Source organism: Cetorhinus maximus, chromosome 13 (genome assembly GCF_964194155.1).
Source record: "Cetorhinus maximus chromosome 13, sCetMax3.hap1.1, whole genome shotgun sequence".
Classification (NCBI taxonomy): Eukaryota; Metazoa; Chordata; class Chondrichthyes; order Lamniformes; family Cetorhinidae; genus Cetorhinus; species Cetorhinus maximus.
In genome coordinates this window covers 40,616,145-40,628,321 of record NC_135891.1, presented here as the reverse complement: position 1 = coordinate 40,628,321, position 12,177 = coordinate 40,616,145, and positions in this window count along the sequence as shown.

Sequence of the window (12,177 nt, the reverse complement as noted above, 5' to 3'; positions counted from 1 at the left end):
GACTTTTACCCACACTATCCTCATAACCCTTTATGTTATTGTTAATCAAAATCCATCAATCTCTAACTTTAACATACTCTATGATGGAGCTTCCATGGCCCTCTAGGGTAGAGAGAATTTCAAAGATTCACAAGCCTTAGTAAAGAAATTTCTCCTCATCTTGATCCTAAGTGGTTCCCCTCTTATTTTGGCCTTGTGTCCCCTGGGTCTAGATTCCCCAACCAGGGGAAATATTTTATCTGCATCTACCCTGTCTATTCCTTTAAGTATTTTGTAGGTTTCAATAAGATCACCTTTCATTTTTTGAAACGCTAGAGAATACAGGCCCAGTTTCCCCAATCTCTCTTCATAAGACAGTCCCGCCATCCCTAGAACAAGTCTGGTGAACATTTGTTGCATTCCTTCTATGGCAATAATATCCTTCCTAAGGTAAAGGAACCAAAACTGCAGGCAGTACTCCAGATGCAGCCTAACCAAGCTTTTATACAATTGAAGCAGGTCTTCACTACTCCTGCACTCAAATCCTCTTGCGATAAACGTTAATATTCCATTAGCCTTCCTAACTGCCTGCTGCACCTGCATGTTAGCTTTCAGTGACTTATGGACAAGGATGTCCAGGTCCCTTGTACATCTACTCTTTCTTGTACATCTTCTTTTTGGATTTCCAGCATCCGCAGTAGCTTTTAGCTTTTTGTTTTTACTCTTTCTAATCCCTTATCATTCAGGAAATACTCTGCTCATCTGTTCCTTCTACCAAAGTGGATAACCTCACATTTTTCCGCATTATATTCCATCTTCCACGTTCTTGCCCACTCACTAAGTCTGTCCAAGTCTTCCTGTAGCCACTTCACGTCTTCCTCACAACACACATTCCCGCCTAGCTTTGTATCATCCGTGAACTTGGAAATATTACATTTGGTCCCCACATCCAAATCATTGATATATATTGTGAACAACTGGGACCCGAGTACTGATCCTCATGGTACTCCATGAGTCACAGCCTGCCAAAGCGAGACTGACCCATTTACTCCTACTCTCTGTTTTCTTCCTGTTAGCCAATCCTTAACCCATGCCAGTATATTGCCTCCTATCCCATTGTTGGATCTTTGCCAATAGTTTAGTTAGGATCCAGGTTGCACGCTTGTTTCGGGATGACCATGTTGATACCATAGACATAGCAGATCAGTAAACGGTTCTTATGTAGAACACATTCTATTTATTTACAAAGGAACTCAGCAGCTACACTTGTGTACTTATAACTAAAACCCTGTCTCTATGTTACAGACTCTTACTCTAGACTACTAACTACGAACTACAGACTACTAAGGTAGCCCACACTACTCTGTCATTGGATAATAAGATCATGTGATCTTCTATCATAACATTCTTCTTAAAGGTATATTACACATCAGATTACCAACTCATTTGCTTTTATTTTGCTAATCAACCTCCTGTGGGGGACTTTATCAGAAGCCTTCTGAAAATCCAAGCATACTATGTCCATCGACTCTCCATCAATTTTGTTAGTAACATCCTCAAAAACGCCAACAAGTTTGTCAAACATGATTTCCCATTCGCAAATCCATGCTGACTATGCCCAATCAGATCATGGTTATCCAAGTATCAATTTATCATATCCTTTATAATAGGTTCTAGCATTTTTCTTACTACTGATGTAAGGCTAGCAGGTCTGTAGTTTCCTGTTTTCTCTCTCCCTCCCTTCTTAAATAGCGGAGTGACATTTGCTACCTTCCAATCTTCAGGAACCATTCCAGAATCTATAGAATTTTGGAAAATGATCACCAATGCATCCACTATCTCCATAGCAACCTTTCAATGCTCTAGGATGCAGAATATCAGGTCCTGGGGACTTATCGGCTTTCAGAACCATTAATTTTTCCAATACAACCTTCTTACTTACACTAATTTCCTTCAACCCCTCATTGTCCCTAGTCCCTTAGATCTCTAGATCTGGGAGATTTCCTGGATCTTCCTCAATGAAAACAGGCACAAAGTAATCATTTAGCTTCTCTGCCATTTCTCTATTCCCCATTATGAATTCTCCTGACTCTGCCTGTAATGGACCCACATTTGTTTTAGCCAAACGTTTCCTTTTATAACAAAAATAAAAATACCTGGAAAAACTCAGCAGGTCTGGCAGCATCTGCGGAGAGGAACACAGTTAACGTTTCGAGTCCGTATGACGTTTCCTTTTATATACCTATGGAACCTTTTGCAGTCCGTTTTTATGCTTTTTGCTAGATTGCATTCGGATTCTATTCTCCCTTTCTTTGTCTTCCTTGTTCTTTGTCGTCCTTTGCTGTATTCTAAAATCCTTCCAATCCCCAGGTTTACTGTTACTCCTGGCAACTTTATAAGCCTTTTCTTTTAATCTTATACAACTCTTGACTTCCTTTGTCAGCCACGGTTGATTTTTTTTGGCTTTTTGCACATTGAAGGAATGTACAGGTGTTGTAAACTATGTAATAGTTCTTTGAAGACTATCCATTGACTATGTACATTCATAGCTTTTAATGTATTTTCCCAATCCACCTCAGCCAATTTGTCTGTCATGCCTTCATAATTTCCTTTATTCAACTTTAACAGCCTTGCTTCAGAATGAACTACCTCACTTTGAAATATAATGTAAAATTCTATCATATTGTGGCCACTCATCCCTAAAGGTTCTTATACAACAATATTATTAATTAGCCCTTTTTCATTACATAATACTAGATCTAAATTAGCCTTTCCTCTAGTTGGCTCCTCAACATATTTTCTAGAAAACCATCCCTAACACACTCCAGAAACTCATCTTCCACAGCAGTAGTGCTCAATTGGCTTACCCAGTCTATATGCAGCTTGAAGTCACCCATGAAGTAACAGAGGTAACAAGGAAAATGCTTGCATCGTGCAGGAAGTCCACAGGTAAATATTAGTGGGGTATTATATTTGTATTGACCCAAAAGCAAAGACAAGATAGAAACATGAAAGATCTTATATTTGAAAGTGTTTGAGTTTCAAAGGGGTGTGAGAACAATGGGATTGAGATAAAAGGGAAAAAAAGAGATATCAGAGTTACTGTGGGTAGCTGTTGAGGTAGCAAGAGCTAGAGATAGCTATTGAGCTGAATAATTGTCGAGCCATTAAGCTGGAGGTGGCTGGAGCTATTTGAGCTGTTGAGAAGTCTTGGGCTGCAGCGTGCAGTTTGATTCCAAAGCGAATTCCAAAGTGGAAGAGGTGCAGGTCATGTGGTACACCTTTATCGAAGGTACAGCAGCCTGCTTTGGGTGATATGACTGGATTCCATATTTAAATATCTATAAGGGAGTGTTGCCTGGAAAGTGTTTACTTGTGGGTTTGACTAAGTGGAGAGTTTTTGGGGGAATGTTTTGTAAGACTAACCTTAATTGTAATCTTGTGTGTTTGAGTTTTCTTTTTTGTGGTTAAAAAACTTTTACTTTTAATTTTTAAAAATCCCAAAGCGCTGCTGAACATCTTACTGTTGAGATTGGAACGTTGGCTTCTCATTATTAGAATACAAAAAAAAAACGGTTGTGGCCCATAAGCCAAGTTTCCCTTTGAGTTTTAGTTTGCGCAGTAATTAACACCATCTGTGGTCATAACAATGTCACCTGAATGTATGAATATGGCATCTGTCTTAAGAATTTAAAAAGGTAAATCAAAATTTTTAATATCTAAAAAAAACCCTTTTCTGTGTTCTATAATATTTACCTTTATAATATGGGGTTGTACGGTATCCTGTTATTTCATTTCAGAAGTGAGTTGGCAGTAGCTGTTGTGAAATTTAGAGTTATTCAGTAGCTATTTGGTTAAGCAACTAAGCGAATGGTACAACACTCTTAAGGGCAAACATTTTAATATAGCAGCATAAGAAGTATATGTCCTGCCATAAATCAAGTGTTGCTCACAGGAGAGTATGTCAACTACTCTTGAAAGTAGAAATAGACAGAGAAAGGCTGTGAAGTTATATAAATTCCAAACACATTATGATTATAGGAGATGCTGTTCTGTAAAACAATATGACATTTCATGTCAATAATATGGGGTATTTTTAGGTGACCAACAGTAGACAACAATTCAATGATAGGCTTCTTTTGCTTTGTAATATTATTTATGCCTTAGAGACTTGACCATTTAAAATGATTTTGGAAGTAAGAATATTTTCTCTAATATTTATCAGTCCCCTGTGACTATGTGCCTCATGTTTAGTCATGCAGAGTTACAGTAACCTTCAGCAATATAGCATTTATTATTTCCCATAGAGTTAATTATGTTGTTAGTGTTAGTTATGTCAAATAATGTCTCAGTTTTGCTTGTATGGTATATTGACTGTTGTATCCTTGAAAGCATCATGGTTAAAAGACTCTGGTCATGGAAGATTACTTTAATTAGACAAATGCCACATTACCATTTGAGATCCATTGGATAGTTCTCTTCCAAGCTATTGGGCCTGGTTTTATCATTTTTGATTTGACTGGAAAATAGAATGATGGTGATAAAGTTGTTGGCTTCAATCAATATTTATCTTGGAACCGCTGACACCATCAGGAGCTAGAAAAACATTTTGCTGAGTTCTATGTTATTAATGGAACAAGCTTGAGATAAGTAGAATTAAACTACAAATTGACTCGTACAAGTCTATAAAGTGTAAAATGGTGTCAGCTTTGGCTCAGTAAAGCACTCTTGCCTCTGATTCAGAAGGTTGAAGGTTAACTCCAGAAACTTGAGCACAAAAGCTAGGCTGACACTCCAGTGCAGAATTGAGGGAGTGCTGCATTGTCAGAGTTGCTGTTTATTGATAGATACATTAAACCAAAGCCCAATTCTGTCTCAGGTGGATGTAAAAGATTCCAGTGCACTATTTTGAATTCTTCCTGATATCTCTCTCAACCAACAGCACTAAAACAGAAGATCTGATCATCTTCTAATTGGTGTTTGTGGGATTTTGCTGTGTACAAATTATCTGCCATGTATTCTACATCTTAACAATGACTACAGTTCAAAAATCATATTATTGACTGTAAAGCTTTTCAGGTGCCCTGATGTTGTAAAAGAACCTTCCCACCCCTATTTGTTTGCTTAAAAGGTCAGATTATCCATGCTGTACTCTTCCTTGACGTAATGTATCAGTGCAATAATACAGCAAATAATCACCACACAACAGTTATCTCATTTTTCTGTTTTATATTCTATATTTGACACTGTTCACACATTGAACAAGGTATTCTATAATGTTGGCAGAGAACACTACTGTCAAGTTAGAGAAAGGTAATACACCTCCAATGTGGAATCATGTGGTTCTTGTGCACAGCACTGGTCTCCTTATTTAAGGAAAGATGTAAATGCATTAGAAGCAGTTCAGAGAACGTTTATTAGACTAATACCAGGAATGGGCAGATTGTCTTATGAGGAAAGGTTGGACAGGTTAGGCTTGTATCCACTGGAATTTAGAAGAGTAAGAGGCAACTTGATTGAAACCTTTAAGATCCTGAGGGGTCTTGACAGGTGGATGTGGAGAGGATGTTTCCTCTTGTGGGAAAATCTAGAACTAGGGGTCAGAGTTTGAAAATAAGGGTTTGCTCATTTAAGATGCAGATGAGGAGAATTTTTTTTCTCTCAGAGGATCATGAGACTTTGGCACTGTCTTCCTCAAAAGGCAGTGGAAGCAAAGTCTTTGAATATTTTTAAGGCAGAGCTGGATAGATTCTTGATTAACAAAGGGTGAAAGGTTATTGGGGGCAAGCAGGAGTATGTGGTTGAAGTTAAAATCAGGACAGCCATGGGGGCAGAGAGATGTTCTTCCAGGAGATGTGAACCAGGAGCAGAGAGCTATCAGGAACAAGAAGTGTTTCTAATTTGGAGTCACTAAGAAAGAATGCAGTGAGGACCATGCTTGAGCTGAGGACTGCACAGTCATGGGGTATTGAAGGAGAGATGGAGGGTTTTCCCAGAAGGATTCTAGTAGAAGGACCTCAAGAAATCTCATACCTCAGAAAATAGTGGGAACACTGAGGAGAATCAAAGTGAATTCCTGAGAGCTGCGGCATACCTTGGTTTGGTCCCAGGAGAAGTGAAGGAACCCTCAGGATCCTATAAAATAAAGGGAAACTTTTGGGTGGAAATAAAAGTAGAACAGCAAGTGTCCTGTTGAGATTTTCAGTTTTAAAGTACAAGTGTTTATGAAATATAGTAAGTTAGTAGTACTTATTTTGTTTAACTCTTGTATAGTAAAAGTTGTCAAAAATGTAAAATCTTGTGGTGTAATTATTTCAGTTAATAACTGGGAGTACAAATTTATTTTTAAAAGTTATTGGTCTCTATCGAGATCATAACAGAAAGGAAAGGTTAAGAGAATATTATTTTATCCAGAGAGTCATGGGCCATAGAATACCCTATCAAAATAGTGTGGGGGCGGAATTGATAATAGTTTTTATATAAATGGAAAAGTAAGGTGTAAAATGGGCATGAGGAGGAGTGAGGCAATGGCACAAAGGACACAATCAGAGAGTCAGCACTGGAGCTGGATATATCAAATAGACTTCTGTATTGTAAAAGTTTCATTTCACTTACTCAGTACTCCTTCCTCCTTTAATGTAAACTTTGCTTTTTAGGTAGGATTGCTTTTACTAAATGCAGGTTTGCCTGAATATCTAGTTATTTCAGCAAATAGCAATGTTGCAGTTTTAAAATGAAATCCACACGAAATCATTTGCCAGCTAGAGATGAGGCAAACTCCGATACAAAAGAATGACATTTTACTGATTTGAGAATACTGAGAACACTGTATGATTCTGACTCTTGAGAAACCGGTTATGATCAAATTAGCTGGCTATTTACATGACACTGATGTCTGTGTTGATGAATTAGAAACTTTGGTACCACAGGATCATCCACTTCCCTTATCTGTGTAGGCTGAAGTATTTATTCGGGCAAAATTTTACATCCTGCGGGCAGGCACGTGCCTGGCTCACTCCGGCATAAAATGATACGCAATGATGTTGAGTGACCGTTGATGTCATCACGCACCTGCGCGATATTTCGCTCAGTGGGCTCGAGCAGGTGCCAGGCCATTAATTAAGAGGCCACCTAGGCATTAACAGTCCCAACTGAGGGCGATTTTTCATTGCCCGTGCAATTTCGCACTCATCGCACAGGCAAAACGGGCAGCCAGCCGACATTTTCAAAAACCTCAGCCAAGGGCAGGATAAAAAGGGTCAACAGCATTGCCAGTGTGAGTAGTGAGGAGTTTTGGAGATAGTTTGCTGCTGGTTGCTTACTGGTACTTGGCAGCTTCATCTCTGTTCGGGGTTTCATTCTTAGCATTTCCAGGCTTCACTTCTGGACTCATTGGTGTCTTCAAGGCCCCCGGAGGATTCAGACCATGTGGACCCTTCCAGGTATCAGACAGCCTTCTGTAAGTCTGGAAATGGGGATTGTGGTCTCTGCTGGTGGCGCCTTCTCTGAGGAGGAAGAGAGGGGCAGAAGGGAGAGGAGGCCAGGTGTCCCAATGCAGCTTCCAGGGGAGCGACCTGTGGGAGGAGAGGCGCAGGCACAAGGGATGCAGGGCCAGCAGGAAGTCCAAAGCGGAAGGGGCTGCAGAAGACGTCACTATCCTGCTGCCAGGGTTTACAGGCAGGGTTTACATGCAGCTTCCTCAGTAGTGCAATGCTGAAGGAGGCTCCACCTCTCGGGAGACCGTGACCTCCATTTATCAGTTAACTGGGCCTGAGATCAGCTCCGACTGTGTGAGTGGACACTCCATGCCAGTGGCTCTGAAGGTCACAGTGACCCTCAACTTCTATGCCTCTGGCTCCTTCCAGGGCTCAGTGGGGGATCTGTGTGGAGTCTCCCAATTAGCTGTCCACAGTTGTGTCAAGCTGGTGACAGAAGCTCTGTTTGGCAGGTACTGACCTTTATTCCTTACCGCACAGATGAGGCCAGCCAGGCAGACCGAGCCAAAGGCTTTGCAGCGATTGCGGGGTTCCCCTGTGTCCAGGGTGCCATCCACTGTGCACGTGGCCATCAGGGCACCAGTGGGTTAGCCGGGTGCCTTCGACAACAGGAAGGGATTCCACTCCATGAACATACAGATAGTGTGTGACCATAGGATGCATATCCTGCAAGTCTGTGCAAGGTACCTTGGCAGCTCCCATGATGCTTACATCCTGAGACACTTCCAGGTGCCGAGGCTCTTCAGTGCTCCAGCCCGACTGGATGGATGGCTGCTGGGTGACAAGGGCTATCCATTGAAAAGGTGGCTCATGACACCTCTCCACCACCCAAGAACAGAGGCAGAGAAGTGTTACAATACAAGACATGCCTCCTCAAGGGCAGCAGTAAAGAGGACCATAGGTCTTCTCAAGATGTGCTTCCAATGCCTACAATACCCCCCAGGCGGGTGTCACTGATCATGGTTGCATGTTATGCTCTCCACAATCTGGCTCTGGCACTGGCACTGCTGGGAGAGGATTTTGTGCAGCTGCACAGGCCACAGATGATGATTCCATTAGTGAGTCCAAAGAGGAGCACGGTGAAGAGAATGCTGAGGGCATGGAGGCAGACCTCTCTATCCTTCAGGGAGGCAGGGACACCAGGGATGCTTTGATCCAACGCTCCTTCAGCTAGGCTGCCAAAGATCAGTTTCAACCACATGCCAGGGCTGCCACCTCCATCCCTGATGTCTGAAAGGACCCTTTCATTTGAACACAAAGAACACTCGGTGCCTGTGCAATGAAGTTCAGAGCCACTTACGGCCAGCATTACATACTGGCACCTATAAAATAAAAAGGTGAAGTGTGCTCAGGCCACGATGACAAAAACAAAATTATTTGCATTTTGACAATTCAAAACTATTTACATAAACTGGTCTTCATTCCCGGACCAGTATAGATAAAGTAAACATAAATGAACATAAAATCACCTGTCCCTCTTGTGCTCATGGTGCCTTTAACTTACGTCTATGTCTTGTCTTACATCCTTACATCCTGGTGCCCCCCAACACCACCCCGACCCCCAACTCCTGCCCCACAACTGCCTCGCTGGCATTGGCATTGGAGACAGTCTGGTGACTCTGCTGTCTTGTTAGCCTTAATGACCTTGGCAGTCGTCCTCTGGCCAGTGGAGCCTGTGCTGGCCCCGCCTGGGAGGGGACGGCCAGTGCCACGGCTGGCATCTCCCCAGTCATCGCAGCCTCATCAGATGCGACAGTCACTGGCAGAGGAGCGGAGGAGCTGCTACCGTCATCCAGAGCATCCTGAGAGGAGCTGCAGAGATGGTCTGCAGTTTGTGCACCAACGTGAGGTCACTGTGGGCTTCCCCGCTCACCATTGATGGATAGACGCCTAGCTGGGGTACTGGGTGCCTCATCCATCTCCCATACTGACACTGCCCATCTGAGGTCATTGCCTGTGTCAGGGCTTGCAGGTCCAAGCGCAACGCCAGGAACCCCTGATTCTGTTCCCGGTGCTGCCTCTCCATCAGAATCCCACTCTCTCAATGGAAGAGGCAGTGCACTCGGCCATGACGGTCAACACAAGGCTGATGCTCTGCGTGGACTCCTCCATAATGGAGACCATGGCACGCATGCCCTCATGGATCTCCGCCAGATCCTTCTGCACATCTCACTGGACATCCAGTATCTGCCGCCTAATGGACAAATCCAGAGGCTCATTATCAACCTTCAACTGAGCATCGCCCTGGTCCCCAGCAGTCCTCCGACTGCCAGAACCCTGGGCACTCTCTGCCTCCGCCTGCAACTCAAGCAAGTGTGAATTGCCTTCACCAATGTGCATTGAGATACGAGCTGCCGATTTAATGCCCACCGAGGTGTTTGTGTCTGCGCTGTTGCCTGCTTCAGGGAGTGGGTGTGGCGCTGGTGCAACAGAAGCTCGGTGGTACTCCGACATCAGGGGTGGCCCTTCAGGGTCCGCAGAGTGAACACCTGCTGGTGGACCTCAAAGGGAGAACAAGGACATGTCATTAGTTAAAGTCATCACACTGTCACTGTGCATGCCAGGTGCCCTGGTGAGACGATGGAGATCTGCATCACGGTGCCATCATCTTTCAATAAACAGTGGGGACTCCAGGTTCGAGGCTCCCATCAATGAAGAGACTATACGGAATGGTTGCACAAGCCAAAAGTCTCACCTCTGTACACTGCGGTCTTACCTTCATCTGGCACCCCTGCCTCTCCATTCCTGGTTGCATAAGGAGCGTGCCAGCTCTAGAGATCCAGGGCATTTTACTCGAACCTGCTGAACAGCACAAGGCTGGGCTACCCTCTGCCTGGTTATGGCTTGTATTCTCCTGAAAGAACAGAGGATCATTGATTAGCCCACTTTCTACCTGCGGTGCCACTGCGGCCCGGCCAATCCCAGCAGAGGAACACCTCACAGGGCACATCCAAGTCGTGGCCTTTGAGCCACAAGGCACTCAGTCCAAGCAGCCAGGGCTCACCCTCTTGGCCAGCCCTGGTGTCATTGACAGTTGGCGCTCAGACTCTGGCTCCCCCGAGGTCCACGGGGGGACAGCCAGACCTTAACACTTCAGCACACTGACCCAAGCCAACATGGTACTTTGTGTAGCTTTATGAATCCCGTGGAACACAGTCTCAGGAGAAGACATTGAACCATCGGGAGCTGAGCAGTCATTGAGGTAGTCTGAGTCAGAACAGCATTTGAGGGAATTCAGAAACTAGATCTTTGAATGTGAAGTATGTAGATCCCTCATGAGAGAGACAGAGTTTTAATGAGATTTTGTGACTTAGAGGTCACTGACATCGGGTTGCTGAGAAATCCATGGGGTCTGTCTTGGTCGCATTAGCCATTTAATGTGCAGTGTGGTGTGTTCAACCATAGTTTGCCTGTTAACTCATAATCACCTCATGTTAATTCTAAACGTTGGAGTATAAGAGTGTAAGTTGTTTTACTCTTCTGATTTTGTGTGGTAAAGTTTATTTTGTTTGTTTAAAATCATGGAATCTTGTGGTTTTATTTTCTTAGTGGGTAACTAGGATTTCAAGATTTTTCTTCTTTAAACAAAATGTCACTGGGCCCTAACCTGATCATAATAGCTCTCACAAGAATGGTCAAGGACAGTGAATATATCTTCAAATGCAATACCACACTGACTGCAGCACTAGCCTCAAATGCTGCTCAATGCACCACGTACTCTATCACTCACCTATCAACAGCCTATCAACCATGACTTATACCTCATGGCTTCATTTCACCCTTACATATTGTAAACTGCTGTAAGTCTCAGACCCACAACTCACAGCATGCACACACTTCCAGCTATTTAAGCATGAAAGCTACATTACCCAAACACAATGCAGCACAATCACTGACACGCTTTCCTCTTTCTTGCAGGACAATCTGACACATAACCAGAGGCAGCAGCACCTAACCAGTGAGGGGCATACACGGCTGTGTGTCCTTATCTCTGTGGGGGAGACAATGCTTGCCATCATTGAAGCTACCATGACTGAGACAGTGGGCATTGGTGGGGTTCAAATTATTGAAGATGACGGTGTCCTCATACCTAATCCTCCTCCTCACATCTCACCTCCCCCTCATCCTACGATCTCTTCTGATTAATAAGCTTCAGATGGTATCAGAATGCACCTCCAGCTCTCACCACAATCCTTCACTTGTGGCTTCCTCCTTTCTGGTACCAGACAATGGTGGAAGAGAAGGAGGTGGAAGAGGTGGAAGAGCAGGAAGATGGTAAAGAAGAAGAAACTCTCACTCGCTTTCACACTTGCAACCACCTGCTCAGGTATAAAACATTGTGCATAGTTTAGAGTATAGCATAGAGGCAGGATCTGCAAGTGATGAGTCTCTAGGCATGAGTGGCCTGCAGCCAGGGCCGGGGCCTAGGTGCAGCTGCTAACTCACCAAGCTCCTGTTGCAAAGGATTCAAATGAACCTTTCATGGGGTAGGTTACAGAAGAAGATTAATGGGTATGGGCAGTTAAATCCTTGGTGTGTTTAAACTTGCATGCAATGCCAAGGAGCATGAAGGAGTCTGGCACCAACTTGGCACATGGCTCTGTGCAGAGTTGGAGCTCACCTTTTCCAGTACTGAAGTGTTGACCAACACCATTAGCATAATTGCAGAACTAATCATGATGCAGTGTCTGATGGACAATGT